This window comes from Rhamphochromis longiceps, linkage group LG13 (genome assembly GCF_057381845.1).
Source record: "Rhamphochromis longiceps isolate RC_006_pf linkage group LG13, R_longiceps_female_GT1.1, whole genome shotgun sequence".
NCBI lineage: Eukaryota > Metazoa > Chordata > Actinopteri > Cichliformes > Cichlidae > Rhamphochromis > Rhamphochromis longiceps.
In genome coordinates, this window is record NC_140569.1 from 2,322,909 (window position 1) to 2,335,018 (window position 12,110).

General features: G+C 44.6%; 16 non-coding genes across 16 annotated transcripts; 4 read left to right on the forward strand and 12 right to left on the reverse strand.

The window, feature by feature from the left end:
* Window positions 1-871: 871 nt before the first annotated feature.
* On the reverse strand, window positions 872-945 carry trnat-ugu (transfer RNA threonine (anticodon UGU)). The gene has a single exon. It is a non-coding gene; the product is annotated as a tRNA-Thr (tRNA).
* A 110-nt stretch (window positions 946-1,055) lies between these two features.
* On the forward strand, window positions 1,056-1,129 carry trnat-cgu (transfer RNA threonine (anticodon CGU)). Its single transcript has one exon. It is a non-coding gene; the product is annotated as a tRNA-Thr (tRNA).
* A 365-nt stretch (window positions 1,130-1,494) lies between these two features.
* On the reverse strand, window positions 1,495-1,568 carry trnat-agu (transfer RNA threonine (anticodon AGU)). Its single transcript has one exon. It is a non-coding gene; the product is annotated as a tRNA-Thr (tRNA).
* Window positions 1,569-1,821: 253 nt separating this feature from the next.
* On the reverse strand, window positions 1,822-1,895 carry trnat-agu (transfer RNA threonine (anticodon AGU)). Its single transcript has one exon. It is a non-coding gene; the product is annotated as a tRNA-Thr (tRNA).
* A 1,988-nt stretch (window positions 1,896-3,883) lies between these two features.
* Window positions 3,884-3,957, reverse strand: trnat-ugu (transfer RNA threonine (anticodon UGU)). The gene has a single exon. It is a non-coding gene; the product is annotated as a tRNA-Thr (tRNA).
* A 110-nt stretch (window positions 3,958-4,067) lies between these two features.
* Window positions 4,068-4,141, forward strand: trnat-cgu (transfer RNA threonine (anticodon CGU)). Its single transcript has one exon. It is a non-coding gene; the product is annotated as a tRNA-Thr (tRNA).
* Window positions 4,142-4,506: 365 nt separating this feature from the next.
* Window positions 4,507-4,580, reverse strand: trnat-agu (transfer RNA threonine (anticodon AGU)). Its single transcript has one exon. It is a non-coding gene; the product is annotated as a tRNA-Thr (tRNA).
* A 256-nt stretch (window positions 4,581-4,836) lies between these two features.
* On the reverse strand, window positions 4,837-4,910 carry trnat-agu (transfer RNA threonine (anticodon AGU)). The gene has a single exon. It is a non-coding gene; the product is annotated as a tRNA-Thr (tRNA).
* Window positions 4,911-6,891: 1,981 nt separating this feature from the next.
* On the reverse strand, window positions 6,892-6,965 carry trnat-ugu (transfer RNA threonine (anticodon UGU)). The gene has a single exon. It is a non-coding gene; the product is annotated as a tRNA-Thr (tRNA).
* A 110-nt stretch (window positions 6,966-7,075) lies between these two features.
* On the forward strand, window positions 7,076-7,149 carry trnat-cgu (transfer RNA threonine (anticodon CGU)). Its single transcript has one exon. It is a non-coding gene; the product is annotated as a tRNA-Thr (tRNA).
* Window positions 7,150-7,514: 365 nt separating this feature from the next.
* On the reverse strand, window positions 7,515-7,588 carry trnat-agu (transfer RNA threonine (anticodon AGU)). The gene has a single exon. It is a non-coding gene; the product is annotated as a tRNA-Thr (tRNA).
* A 255-nt stretch (window positions 7,589-7,843) lies between these two features.
* On the reverse strand, window positions 7,844-7,917 carry trnat-agu (transfer RNA threonine (anticodon AGU)). Its single transcript has one exon. It is a non-coding gene; the product is annotated as a tRNA-Thr (tRNA).
* Window positions 7,918-9,898: 1,981 nt separating this feature from the next.
* On the reverse strand, window positions 9,899-9,972 carry trnat-ugu (transfer RNA threonine (anticodon UGU)). The gene has a single exon. It is a non-coding gene; the product is annotated as a tRNA-Thr (tRNA).
* Window positions 9,973-10,082: 110 nt separating this feature from the next.
* trnat-cgu (transfer RNA threonine (anticodon CGU)) lies at window positions 10,083-10,156 on the forward strand. Its single transcript has one exon. It is a non-coding gene; the product is annotated as a tRNA-Thr (tRNA).
* Window positions 10,157-10,521: 365 nt separating this feature from the next.
* On the reverse strand, window positions 10,522-10,595 carry trnat-agu (transfer RNA threonine (anticodon AGU)). Its single transcript has one exon. It is a non-coding gene; the product is annotated as a tRNA-Thr (tRNA).
* A 254-nt stretch (window positions 10,596-10,849) lies between these two features.
* On the reverse strand, window positions 10,850-10,923 carry trnat-agu (transfer RNA threonine (anticodon AGU)). The gene has a single exon. It is a non-coding gene; the product is annotated as a tRNA-Thr (tRNA).
* Window positions 10,924-12,110: the final 1,187 nt, after the last annotated feature.

Below are 12,110 nucleotides of genomic sequence, written 5' to 3' on the forward strand. Positions count from 1 at the left end.
CAGCGGTTGGGGTCCATTTTTCGTGAAAAAGGCTTTTTGAGATCCGCACTGGTAGAAACCTTGTGGTTTCTGCCAGACAGACTGGATTTTCTCTTCAGTGGGAGGCAACCAGCACTTAAGTGATTAAGGGGTATTGCAAGCTTGGAATAGTCTTTTATAAACCTCCTGTAATATCCAGTGAACCCAAGGAAAGACTTAAGCTACTTGATGTTATCTGGTCTTGGCCAGGTAGTGAGGGCAGCTGGATCTGTTTTGAGCCCTTCTGATGATACAACATGGCTGAGATATTGGACAGATGTCCTGAAGAACTGACATTTCTCTGGCGACAGCTTTAAAGTAAATTCTTTCATCCTATGGAGGACCTTCAGCGATCATTCCTCATGGTTCTCAAGTGTAGCTGAGAAAGGAGTGACATCATCAAGAAATACCGAGACCTGACTCAAATTCCTGCTGCCTATACACTTTTCCATAACATAAGAGGAAAGTAGAACACCTCCTTATGCTGTTTTTAATAGAGAACTCTTCGGCATTTATTTTAACACAACACCTAACAGTCTTACCTTCTCTTATCAGTAACTCGAATGATTTGCAGAATCTTGACAGTACTTTTGGGACGAAAGCTCAATATAACCCTGCCTCACCCAGTTTCTATACTGGTCCATTTATGTCTGTTGTCACAGTTGCGCAGTTTCATGTTTTAGTAGACTTTCAGTTTTGATGTTTTTCATCTGCATGTGGTGCACAGCTGCTGGGGTGTCCTTTGCTAAATCTTTAGTGCCTCCAAACTTCAGATTCAACAGATTACTTCCTTTTATTTTGACATTGAGGAAAAGTTGCCTACACAGAATTTCTTATTTTGAAATAGCTCAACAGGCACTGCTGGGATTTGAACCCAGGATCTCCTGTTTACAAGACAGGTGCTTTGACCGGCTAAGCTACAGTGCCTCCTTCAGGGAAGGGAAAAACCAACTAACCTCTGCAGACACAGTTTTGAATCGGTTTGTCACATTTTTCCCCACCAGCTGTTGGACAGTAGCCAGAGGCACACAGCTCAAGGCGCTGTGGCTTAGCTGGCCAAAGCGCCTGTCTCGTAAACAGGAGATCCTGGGTTCAAATCCCAGCAGTGCCTTACCTCCCTACCAATGCCATTACATTTCATTAATGAGTGCTGATGGCGGGAAGCATTGGGCGTTATGCTTTCTCTCCTTCGTTTCCAAGAAGAGGACACAATGAAGATTTAGACATGCCCAAGACATCAATATTGGGTGAACAACCCTCAGAAGCTCCACTAGCGGTTTAATGCCTGGGACCCTCCAGCATTTGTTCTAGAACTGAAGAAGCTTCTCGGATCGGGTGCAAAGAAGTTTTTAAAGCTCTCAAGAGTACCGTGAGGTGGATAACTGAGGACATACAAAGACTTTGAAAGATTTCCCAACTCCAAGATTAAGAATGCAATTAACACTGTGAAGAAGATGGTTTCAAATGGTAACAGGAAGGCACTGCTGGGATTTGAACCCAGGATCTCCTGTTTACTAGACAGGCGCTTTGACCAGCTGAGCCACAGCGCCTCCTGCTGACAGGCAAACCGGTAATACCTGGTATTACCTGGTACTGCAGAAGGAGACGAGTTCAACTTTTTTTTTTACTTTTGTGCACTATAAATGTAAGATATGGTGAAATAGTCCAACAAGTAACTTCCTGTTCCTCACTTCGTCAATGACCTCAGTGGAAACATCATAAGGTGAAGGAGAAGCTTTTGAGACTGATTCAACAGGGTGAGTCTGAACACTGTGAAGAAGATGGTTTCAAATAGTAACAGGAAGGGACTGCTGGGATTTGAACCCAGGATCTCCTGTTTACTAGACAGGCACTTTGACCAGCTAAGCCACAGCGCCTCCTGCTGTCAGGCAATCCGGTAATACCTGGTATTACCTGGTACTGCAGAAGGAGACGAGTTCACTTTTTTAACTTTTGTGCACTATCAATGTAGGATATGGTCAAATAGTCCAACAAGTAACTTCCTGTTCCTCACTTCTTCAATGACCTCGGTGGAAACATCATAAGGTGAAGGAGAAGCTTTTGAGACTGATTCAACAGGGTGAGTCTGAACAAGTCCTCAAAACAACTCTATTTCCCTTGGCAAGGGTGGATTCCCGCACTTTACTGTCAAAGCTTTGTTTGTTTCGTAAAGCACTCTTTTGAATGTGCTCAATGGCTAACTGGTAGCTTTCTGCAAGACTCTCTCAGCTCTCCAGATCTAATTTCTGTTCACGTAGCCAATCGGAAAGAGACATCTGCAGCAGGGGGCATGGCCCAGCTACATCAGTTTGACAGAAATCTGCTGGTATTGCAGAGGCTCCAATAGCCAAACATTGTACTCGTGCAGACGATGGTACTGCTGCCTCCTCCTCCTCAAGAGTTGAGGAATACTCATGTCTCTTGCATACTGCCTTTACTGCCTCGGTTGGAAAATCTGGCTCTTTGTTGCGGCGCAAGAGCTGTGCAGTAAAGCCTTCAATGGCATTTTCCTCATCATTAGAACTCTGATCAGATATATCACAGGCATGCAGATACGGACGTCTCAACAGCCCATCTGCATCTTGGTTGTCCTTCCCAGCACTATACTCAATGTCAAAATCAAAACTGGAAAGTACGGCCAACCAGCAATGCCCTACTGCGTCCAACTTTGCAGATGTTAAAACGTATGTGAGTGGATTATTGTCTGTCATCACTGTACATTTTACTCCATAGATACAGCGGAAAACGTTCTGGGTGACAGCCCACTTCACAGACAGGAAGTCAAGCTTGTGTGCAGGGTACCTTTGCTCGGACTTGGAGAGACCCCTACTGGCACAGGCAATGACTCTTAACTTGCTCTCCTGTTCTTGATATAGGGCTGCACCGAGAACATGGGCGCTTGCATCGGTGTGCACAATATAATGTTCTTTGGATCTGCAAACCCAAGAACAGGAGCTGTTGTGAGCTTGAGAATCAATGTCTTAAAAGTATCTTCAGCGGTTGGGGTCCATTTTTCGTGAAAAAGGCTTTTTGAGATCCGCACTGGTAGAAACCTTGTGGTTTCTGCCAGACAGACTGGATTTTCTCTTCAGTGGGAGGCAACCAGCACTTAAGTGATTAAGGGGTATTGCAAGCTTGGAATAGTCTTTTATAAACCTCCTGTAATATCCAGTGAACCCAAGGAAAGACTTAAGCTACTTGATGTTAGCTGGTCTTGGCCAGGTAGTGAGGGCAGCTGGATCTGTTTTGAGCCCTTCTGATGATACAACATGGCTGAGATATTGGACAGATGTCCTGAAGAACTGACATTTCTCTGGCGACAGCTTTAAAGTAAATTCTTTCATCCTATGGAGGACCTTCAGCGATCATTCCTCATGGTTCTCAAGTGTAGCTGAGAAAGGAGTGACATCATCAAGAAAAACCGAGACCTGACTCAAATTCCTGCTGCCTATACACTTTTCCATAACATAAGAGGAAAGTAGAACACCTCCTTATGCTGTTTTTAATAGAGAACTCTTCGGCATTTATTTTAACACAACACCTAACAGTCTTACCTTCTCTTATCAGTAACTCGAATGATTTGCAGAATCTTGACAGTACTTTTGGGACGAAAGCTCAATATAACCCTGCCTCACCCAGTTTCTATACTGGTCCATTTATGTCTGTTGTCACAGTTGCGCAGTTTCATGTTTTAGTAGACTTTCAGTTTTGATGTTTTTCATCTGCATGTGGTGCACAGCTGCTGGGGTGTCCTTTGCTAAATCTTTAGTGCCTCCAAACTTCAGATTCAACAGATTACTTCCTTTTATTTTGACATTGAGGAAAAGTTGCCTACACAGAATTTCTTATTTTGAAATAGCTCAACAGGCACTGCTGGGATTTGAACCCAGGATCTCCTGTTTACAAGACAGGTGCTTTGACCGGCTAAGCTACAGTGCCTCCTTCAGGGAAGGGAAAAACCAAGTAACCTCTGCAGACACAGTTTTGAATCGGTTTGTCACATTTTTCCCCACCAGCTGTTGGACAGTAGCCAGAGGAACACAGCTCAAGGCGCTGTGGCTTAGCTGGCCAAAGCGCCTGTCTCGTAAACAGGAGATCCTGGGTTCAAATCCCAGCAGTGCCTTACCTCCCTACCAATGCCATTACATTTCATTAATGAGTGCTGATGGCGGGAAGCATTGGGCGTTATGCTTTCTCTCCTTCGTTTCCAAGAAGAGGACACAATGAAGATTTAGACATGCCCAAGACATCAATATTGGGTGAACAACCCTCAGAAGCTCCACTAGCGGTTTAATGCCTGGGACCCTCCAGCATTTGTTCTAGAACTGAAGAAGCTTCTCGGATTGGGTGCAAAGAAGTTTTTAAAGCTCTCAAGAGTACCGTGAGGTGGATAACTGAGGACATACAAAGACTTTGAAAGATTTCCCAACTCCAAGATTAAGAATGCAATTAACACTGTGAAGAAGATGGTTTCAAATGGTAACAGGAAGGCACTGCTGGGATTTGAACCCAGGATCTCCTGTTTACTAGACAGGCGCTTTGACCAGCTGAGCCACAGCGCCTCCTGCTGACAGGCAAACCGGTAATACCTGGTATTACCTGGTACTGCAGAAGGAGACGAGTTCAAATTTTTTTTTTTTACTTTTGTGCACTATAAATGTAAGATATGGTCAAATAGTCCAACAAGTAACTTCCTGTTCCTCACTTCGTCAATGACCTCAGCGGAAAAAATCACAAGGTGAAGGAGAAGCTTTTGAGACTGATTCAACAGGGTGAGTCTGAACACTGTGAAGAAGATGGTTTCAAATAGTAACAGGAAGGCACTGCTGGGATTTGAACCCAGGATCTCCTGTTTACTAGACAGGCACTTTGACCAGCTAAGCCACAGCACCTCCTGCTGTCAGGCAATCCGGTAATACCTGGTATTACCTGGTACTGCAGAAGGAGACGAGTTCACTTTTTTAACTTTTGTGCACTATCAATGTAGGATATGGTCAAATAGTCCAACAAGTAACTTCCTGTTCCTCACTTCTTCAATGACCTCGGTGGAAACATCATAAGGTGAAGGAGAAGCTTTTGAGACTGATTCAACAGGGTGAGTCTGAACAAGTCCTCAAAACAACTCTATTTCCCTTGGCAAGGGTGGATTCCCGCACTTTACTGTCAAAGCTTTGTTTGTTTCGTAAAGCACTCTTTTGAATGTGCTCAATGGCTAACTGGTAGCTTTCTGCAAGACTCTCTCAGCTCTCCAGATCTAATTTCTGTTCACGTAGCCAATCGGAAAGAGACATCTGCAGCAGGGGGCATGGCCCAGCTACATCAGTTTGACAGAAATCTGCTGGTATTGCAGAGGCTCCAATAGCCAAACATTGTACTCGTGCAGACGATGGTACTGCTGCCTCCTCCTCCTCAAGAGTTGAGGAATACTCATGTCTCTTGCATACTGCCTTTACTGCCTCGGTTGGAAAATCTGGCTCTTTGTTGCGGCGCAAGAGCTGTGCAGTAAAGCCTTCAATGGCATTTTCCTCATCATTAGAACTCTGATCAGATATATCACAGGCATGCAGATACGGACGTCTCAACAGCCCATCTGCATCTTGGTTGTCCTTCCCAGCACTATACTCAATGTCAAAATCAAAACTGGAAAGTACGGCCAACCAGCAATGCCCTACTGCGTCCAACTTTGCAGATGTTAAAACGTATGTGAGTGGATTATTGTCTGTCATCACTGTACATTTTACTCCATAGATACAGCGGAAAACGTTCTGGGTGACAGCCCACTTCACAGACAGGAAGTCAAGCTTGTGTGCAGGGTACCTTTGCTCGGACTTGGAGAGACCCCTACTGGCACAGGCAATGACTTGCTCTCCTGTTCTTGATATAGGGCTGCACCGAGAACATGGACGCTTGCATCGGTGTGCACAATATAATGTTCTTTGGATCTGCAAACCCAAGAACAGGAGCTGTTGTGAGCTTGAGAATCAATGTCTTAAAAGTATCTTCAGCGGTTGGGGTCCATTTTTCGTGAAAAAGGCTTTTTGAGATCCGCACTGGTAGAAACCTTGTGGTTTCTGCCAGACAGACTGGATTTTCTCTTCAGTGGGAGGCAACCAGCACTTAAGTGATTAAGGGGTATTGCAAGCTTGGAATAGTCTTTTATAAACCTCCTGTAATATCCAGTGAACCCAAGGAAAGACTTAAGCTACTTGATGTTAGCTGGTCTTGGCCAGGTAGTGAGGGCAGCTGGATCTGTTTTGAGCCCTTCTGATGATACAACATGGCTGAGATATTGGACAGATGTCCTGAAGAACTGACATTTCTCTGGCGACAGCTTTAAAGTAAATTCTTTCATCCTATGGAGGACCTTCAGCGATCATTCCTCATGGTTCTCAAGTGTAGCTGAGAAAGGAGTGACATCATCAAGAAAAACCGAGACCTGACTCAAATTCCTGCTGCCTATACACTTTTCCATAACATAAGAGGAAAGTAGAACACCTCCTTATGCTGTTTTTAATAGAGAACTCTTCGGCATTTATTTTAACACAACACCTAACAGTCTTACCTTCTCTTATCAGTAACTCGAATGATTTGCAGAATCTTGACAGTACTTTTGGGACGAAAGCTCAATATAACCCTGCCTCACCCAGTTTCTATACTGGTCCATTTATGTCTGTTGTCACAGTTGCGCAGTTTCATGTTTTAGTAGACTTTCAGTTTTGATGTTTTTCATCTGCATGTGGTGCACAGCTGCTGGGGTGTCCTTTGCTAAATCTTTAGTGCCTCCAAACTTCAGATTCAACAGATTACTTCCTTTTATTTTGACATTGAGGAAAAGTTGCCTACACAGAATTTCTTATTTTGAAATAGCTCAACAGGCACTGCTGGGATTTGAACCCAGGATCTCCTGTTTACAAGACAGGTGCTTTGACCGGCTAAGCTACAGTGCCTCCTTCAGGGAAGGGAAAAACCAAGTAACCTCTGCAGACACAGTTTTGAATCGGTTTGTCACATTTTTCCCCACCAGCTGTTGGACAGTAGCCAGAGGAACACAGCTCAAGGCGCTGTGGCTTAGCTGGCCAAAGCGCCTGTCTCGTAAACAGGAGCTCCTGGGTTCAAATCCCAGCAGTGCCTTACCTCCCTACCAATGCCATTACATTTCATTAATGAGTGCTGATGGCGGGAAGCATTGGGCGTTATGCTTTCTCTCCTTCGTTTCCAAGAAGAGGACACAATGAAGATTTAGACATGCCCAAGACATCAATATTGGGTGAACAACCCTCAGAAGCTCCACTAGCGGTTTAATGCCTGGGACCCTCCAGCATTTGTTCTAGAACTGAAGAAGCTTCTCGGATTGGGTGCAAAGAAGTTTTTAAAGCTCTCAAGAGTACCGTGAGGTGGATAACTGAGGACATACAAAGACTTTGAAAGATTTCCCAACTCCAAGATTAAGAATGCAATTAACACTGTGAAGAAGATGGTTTCAAATGGTAACAGGAAGGCACTGCTGGGATTTGAACCCAGGATCTCCTGTTTACTAGACAGGCGCTTTGACCAGCTGAGCCACAGCGCCTCCTGCTGACAGGCAAACCGGTAATACCTGGTATTACCTGGTACTGCAGAAGGAGACGAGTTCAACTTTTTTTTTTTACTTTTGTGCACTATAAATGTAAGATATGGTCAAATAGTCCAACAAGTAACTTCCTGTTCCTCACTTCGTCAATGACCTCAGCGGAAAAAATCATAAGGTGAAGGAGAAGCTTTTGAGACTGATTCAACAGGGTGAGTCTGAACACTGTGAAGAAGATGGTTTCAAATGGTAACAGGAAGGCACTGCTGGGATTTGAACCCAGGATCTCCTGTTTACTAGACAGGCACTTTGACCAGCTGAGCCACAGCGCCTCCTGCTGTCAGGCAATCCGGTAATACCTGGTATTACCTGGTACTGCAGAAGGAGACGAGTTCACTTTTTTAACTTTTGTGCACTATCAATGTAGGATATGGTCAAATAGTCCAACAAGTAACTTCCTGTTCCTCACTTCTTCAATGACCTCGGTGGAAACATCATAAGGTGAAGGAGAAGCTTTTGAGACTGATTCAACAGGGTGAGTCTGAACAAGTCCTCAAAACAACTCTATTTCCCTTGGCAAGGGTGGATTCCCGCACTTTACTGTCAAAGCTTTGTTTGTTTCGTAAAGCACTCTTTTGAATGTGCTCAATGGCTAACTGGTAGCTTTCTGCAAGACTCTCTCAGCTCTCCAGATCTAATTTCTGTTCACGTAGCCAATCGGAAAGAGACATCTGCAGCAGGGGGCATGGCCCAGCTACATCAGTTTGACAGAAATCTGCTGGTATTGCAGAGGCTCCAATAGCCAAACATTGTACTCGTGCAGACGATGGTACTGCTGCCTCCTCCTCCTCAAGAGTTGAGGAATACTCATGTCTCTTGCATACTGCCTTTACTGCCTCGGTTGGAAAATCTGGCTCTTTGTTGCGGCGCAAGAGCTGTGCAGTAAAGCCTTCAATGGCATTTTCCTCATCATTAGAACTCTGATCAGATATATCACAGGCATGCAGATACGGACGTCTCAACAGCCCATCTGCATCTTGGTTGTCCTTCCCAGCACTATACTCAATGTCAAAATCAAAACTGGAAAGTACGGCCAACCAGCAATGCCCTACTGCGTCCAACTTTGCAGATGTTAAAACGTATGTGAGTGGATTATTGTCTGTCATCACTGTACATTTTACTCCATAGATACAGCGGAAAACGTTCTGGGTGACAGCCCACTTCACAGACAGGAAGTCAAGCTTGTGTGCAGGGTACCTTTGCTCGGACTTGGAGAGACCCCTACTGGCACAGGCAATGACTTGCTCTCCTGTTCTTGATATAGGGCTGCACCGAGAACATGGACGCTTGCATCGGTGTGCACAATATAATGTTCTTTGGATCTGCAAACCCAAGAACAGGAGCTGTTGTGAGCTTGAGAATCAATGTCTTAAAAGTATCTTCAGCGGTTGGGGTCCATTTTTCGTGAAAAAGGCTTTTTGAGATCCGCACTGGTAGAAACCTTGTGGTTTCTGCCAGACAGACTGGATTTTCTCTTCAGTGGGAGGCAACCAGCACTTAAGTGATTAAGGGGTATTGCAAGCTTGGAATAGTCTTTTATAAACCTCCTGTAATATCCAGTGAACCCAAGGAAAGACTTAAGCTACTTGATGTTAGCTGGTCTTGGCCAGGTAGTGAGGGCAGCTGGATCTGTTTTGAGCCCTTCTGATGATACAACATGGCTGAGATATTGGACAGATGTCCTGAAGAACTGACATTTCTCTGGCGACAGCTTTAAAGTAAATTCTTTCATCCTATGGAGGACCTTCAGCGATCATTCCTCATGGTTCTCAAGTGTAGCTGAGAAAGGAGTGACATCATCAAGAAATACCGAGACCTGACTCAAATTCCTGCTGCCTATACACTTTTCCATAACATAAGAGGAAAGTAGAACACCTCCTTATGCTGTTTTTAATAGAGAACTCTTCGGCATTTATTTTAACACAACACCTAACAGTCTTACCTTCTCTTATCAGTAACTCGAATGATTTGCAGAATCTTGACAGTACTTTTGGGACGAAAGCTCAATATAACCCTGCCTCACCCAGTTTCTATACTGGTCCATTTATGTCTGTTGTCACAGTTGCGCAGTTTCATGTTTTAGTAGACTTTCAGTTTTGATGTTTTTCATCTGCATGTGGTGCACAGCTGCTGGGGTGTCCTTTGCTAAATCTTTAGTGCCTCCAAACTTCAGATTCAACAGATTACTTCCTTTTATTTTGACATTGAGGAAAAGTTGCCTACACAGAATTTCTTATTTTGAAATAGCTCAACAGGCACTGCTGGGATTTGAACCCAGGATCTCCTGTTTACAAGACAGGTGCTTTGACCGGCTAAGCTACAGTGCCTCCTTCAGGGAAGGGAAAAACCAAGTAACCTCTGCAGACACAGTTTTGAATCGGTTTGTCACATTTTTCCCCACCAGCTGTTGGACAGTAGCCAGAGGAACACAGCTCAAGGCGCTGTGGCTTAGCTGGCCAAAGCGCCTGTCTCGTAAACAGGAGATCCTGGGTTCAAATCCCAGCAGTGCCTTACCTCCCTACCAATGCCATTACATTTCATTAATGAGTGCTGATGGCGGGAAGCATTGGGCGTTATGCTTTCTCTCCTTCGTTTCCAAGAAGAGGACACAATGAAGATTTAGACATGCCCAAGACATCAATATTGGGTGAACAACCCTCAGAAGCTCCACTAGCGGTTTAATGCCTGGGACCCTCCAGCATTTGTTCTAGAACTGAAGAAGCTTCTCGGATTGGGTGCAAAGAAGTTTTTAAAGCTCTCAAGAGTACCGTGAGGTGGATAACTGAGGACATACAAAGACTTTGAAAGATTTCCCAACTCCAAGATTAAGAATGCAATTAACACTGTGAAGAAGATGGTTTCAAATGGTAACAGGAAGGCACTGCTGGGATTTGAACCCAGGATCTCCTGTTTACTAGACAGGCGCTTTGATCAGCTGAGCCACAGCGCCTCCTGCTGACAGGCAAACCGGTAATACCTGGTATTACCTGGTACTGCAGAAGGAGACGAGTTCAACTTTTTTTTTTACTTTTGTGCACTATAAATGTAAGATATGGTCAAATAGTCCAACAAGTAACTTCCTGTTCCTCACTTCGTCAATGACCTCAGCGGAAAAAATCATAAGGTGAAGGAGAAGCTTTTGAGACTGATTCAACAGGGTGAGTCTGAACACTGTGAAGAAGATGGTTTCAAATGGTAACAGGAAGGCACTGCTGGGATTTGAACCCAGGATCTCCTGTTTACTAGACAGGCACTTTGACCAGCTGAGCCACAGCGCCTCCTGCTGTCAGGCAATCCGGTAATACCTGGTATTACCTGGTACTGCAGAAGGAGACGAGTTCACTTTTTTAACTTTTGTGCACTATCAATGTAGGATATGGTCAAATAGTCCAACAAGTAACTTCCTGTTCCTCACTTCTTCAATGACCTCGGTGGAAACATCATAAGGTGAAGGAGAAGCTTTTGAGACTGATTCAACAGGGTGAGTCTGAACAAGTCCTCAAAACAACTCTATTTCCCTTGGCAAGGGTGGATTCCCGCACTTTACTGTCAAAGCTTTGTTTGTTTCGTAAAGCACTCTTTTGAATGTGCTCAATGGCTAACTGGTAGCTTTCTGCAAGACTCTCTCAGCTCTCCAGATCTAATTTCTGTTCACGTAGCCAATCGGAAAGAGACATCTGCAGCAGGGGGCATGGCCCAGCTACATCAGTTTGACAGAAATCTGCTGGTATTGCAGAGGCTCCAATAGCCAAACATTGTACTCGTGCAGACGATGGTACTGCTGCCTCCTCCTCCTCAAGAGTTGAGGAATACTCATGTCTCTTGCATACTGCCTTTACTGCCTCGGTTGGAAAATCTGGCTCTTTGTTGCGGCGCAAGAGCTGTGCAGTAAAGCCTTCAATGGCATTTTCCTCATCATTAGAACTCTGATCAGATATATCACAGGCATGCAGATACGGACGTCTCAACAGCCCATCTGCATCTTGGTTGTCCTTCCCAGCACTATACTCAATGTCAAAATCAAAACTGGAAAGTACGGCCAACCAGCAATGCCCTACTGCGTCCAACTTTGCAGATGTTAAAACGTATGTGAGTGGATTATTGTCTGTCATCACTGTACATTTTACTCCATAGATACAGCGGAAAACGTTCTGGGTGACAGCCCACTTCACAGACAGGAAGTCAAGCTTGTGTGCAGGGTACCTTTGCTCGGACTTGGAGAGACCCCTACTGGCACAGGCAATGACTTGCTCTCCTGTTCTTGATATAGGGCTGCACCGAGAACATGGACGCTTGCATCGGTGTGCACAATATAATGTTCTTTGGATCTGCAAACCCAAGAACAGGAGCTGTTGTGAGCTTGAGAATCAATGTCTTAAAAGTATCTTCAGCGGTTGGGGTCCATTTTTCGTGAAAAAGGCTTTTTGAGATCCGCACTGGTAGAAACCTTGTGGTTTCTGCCAGA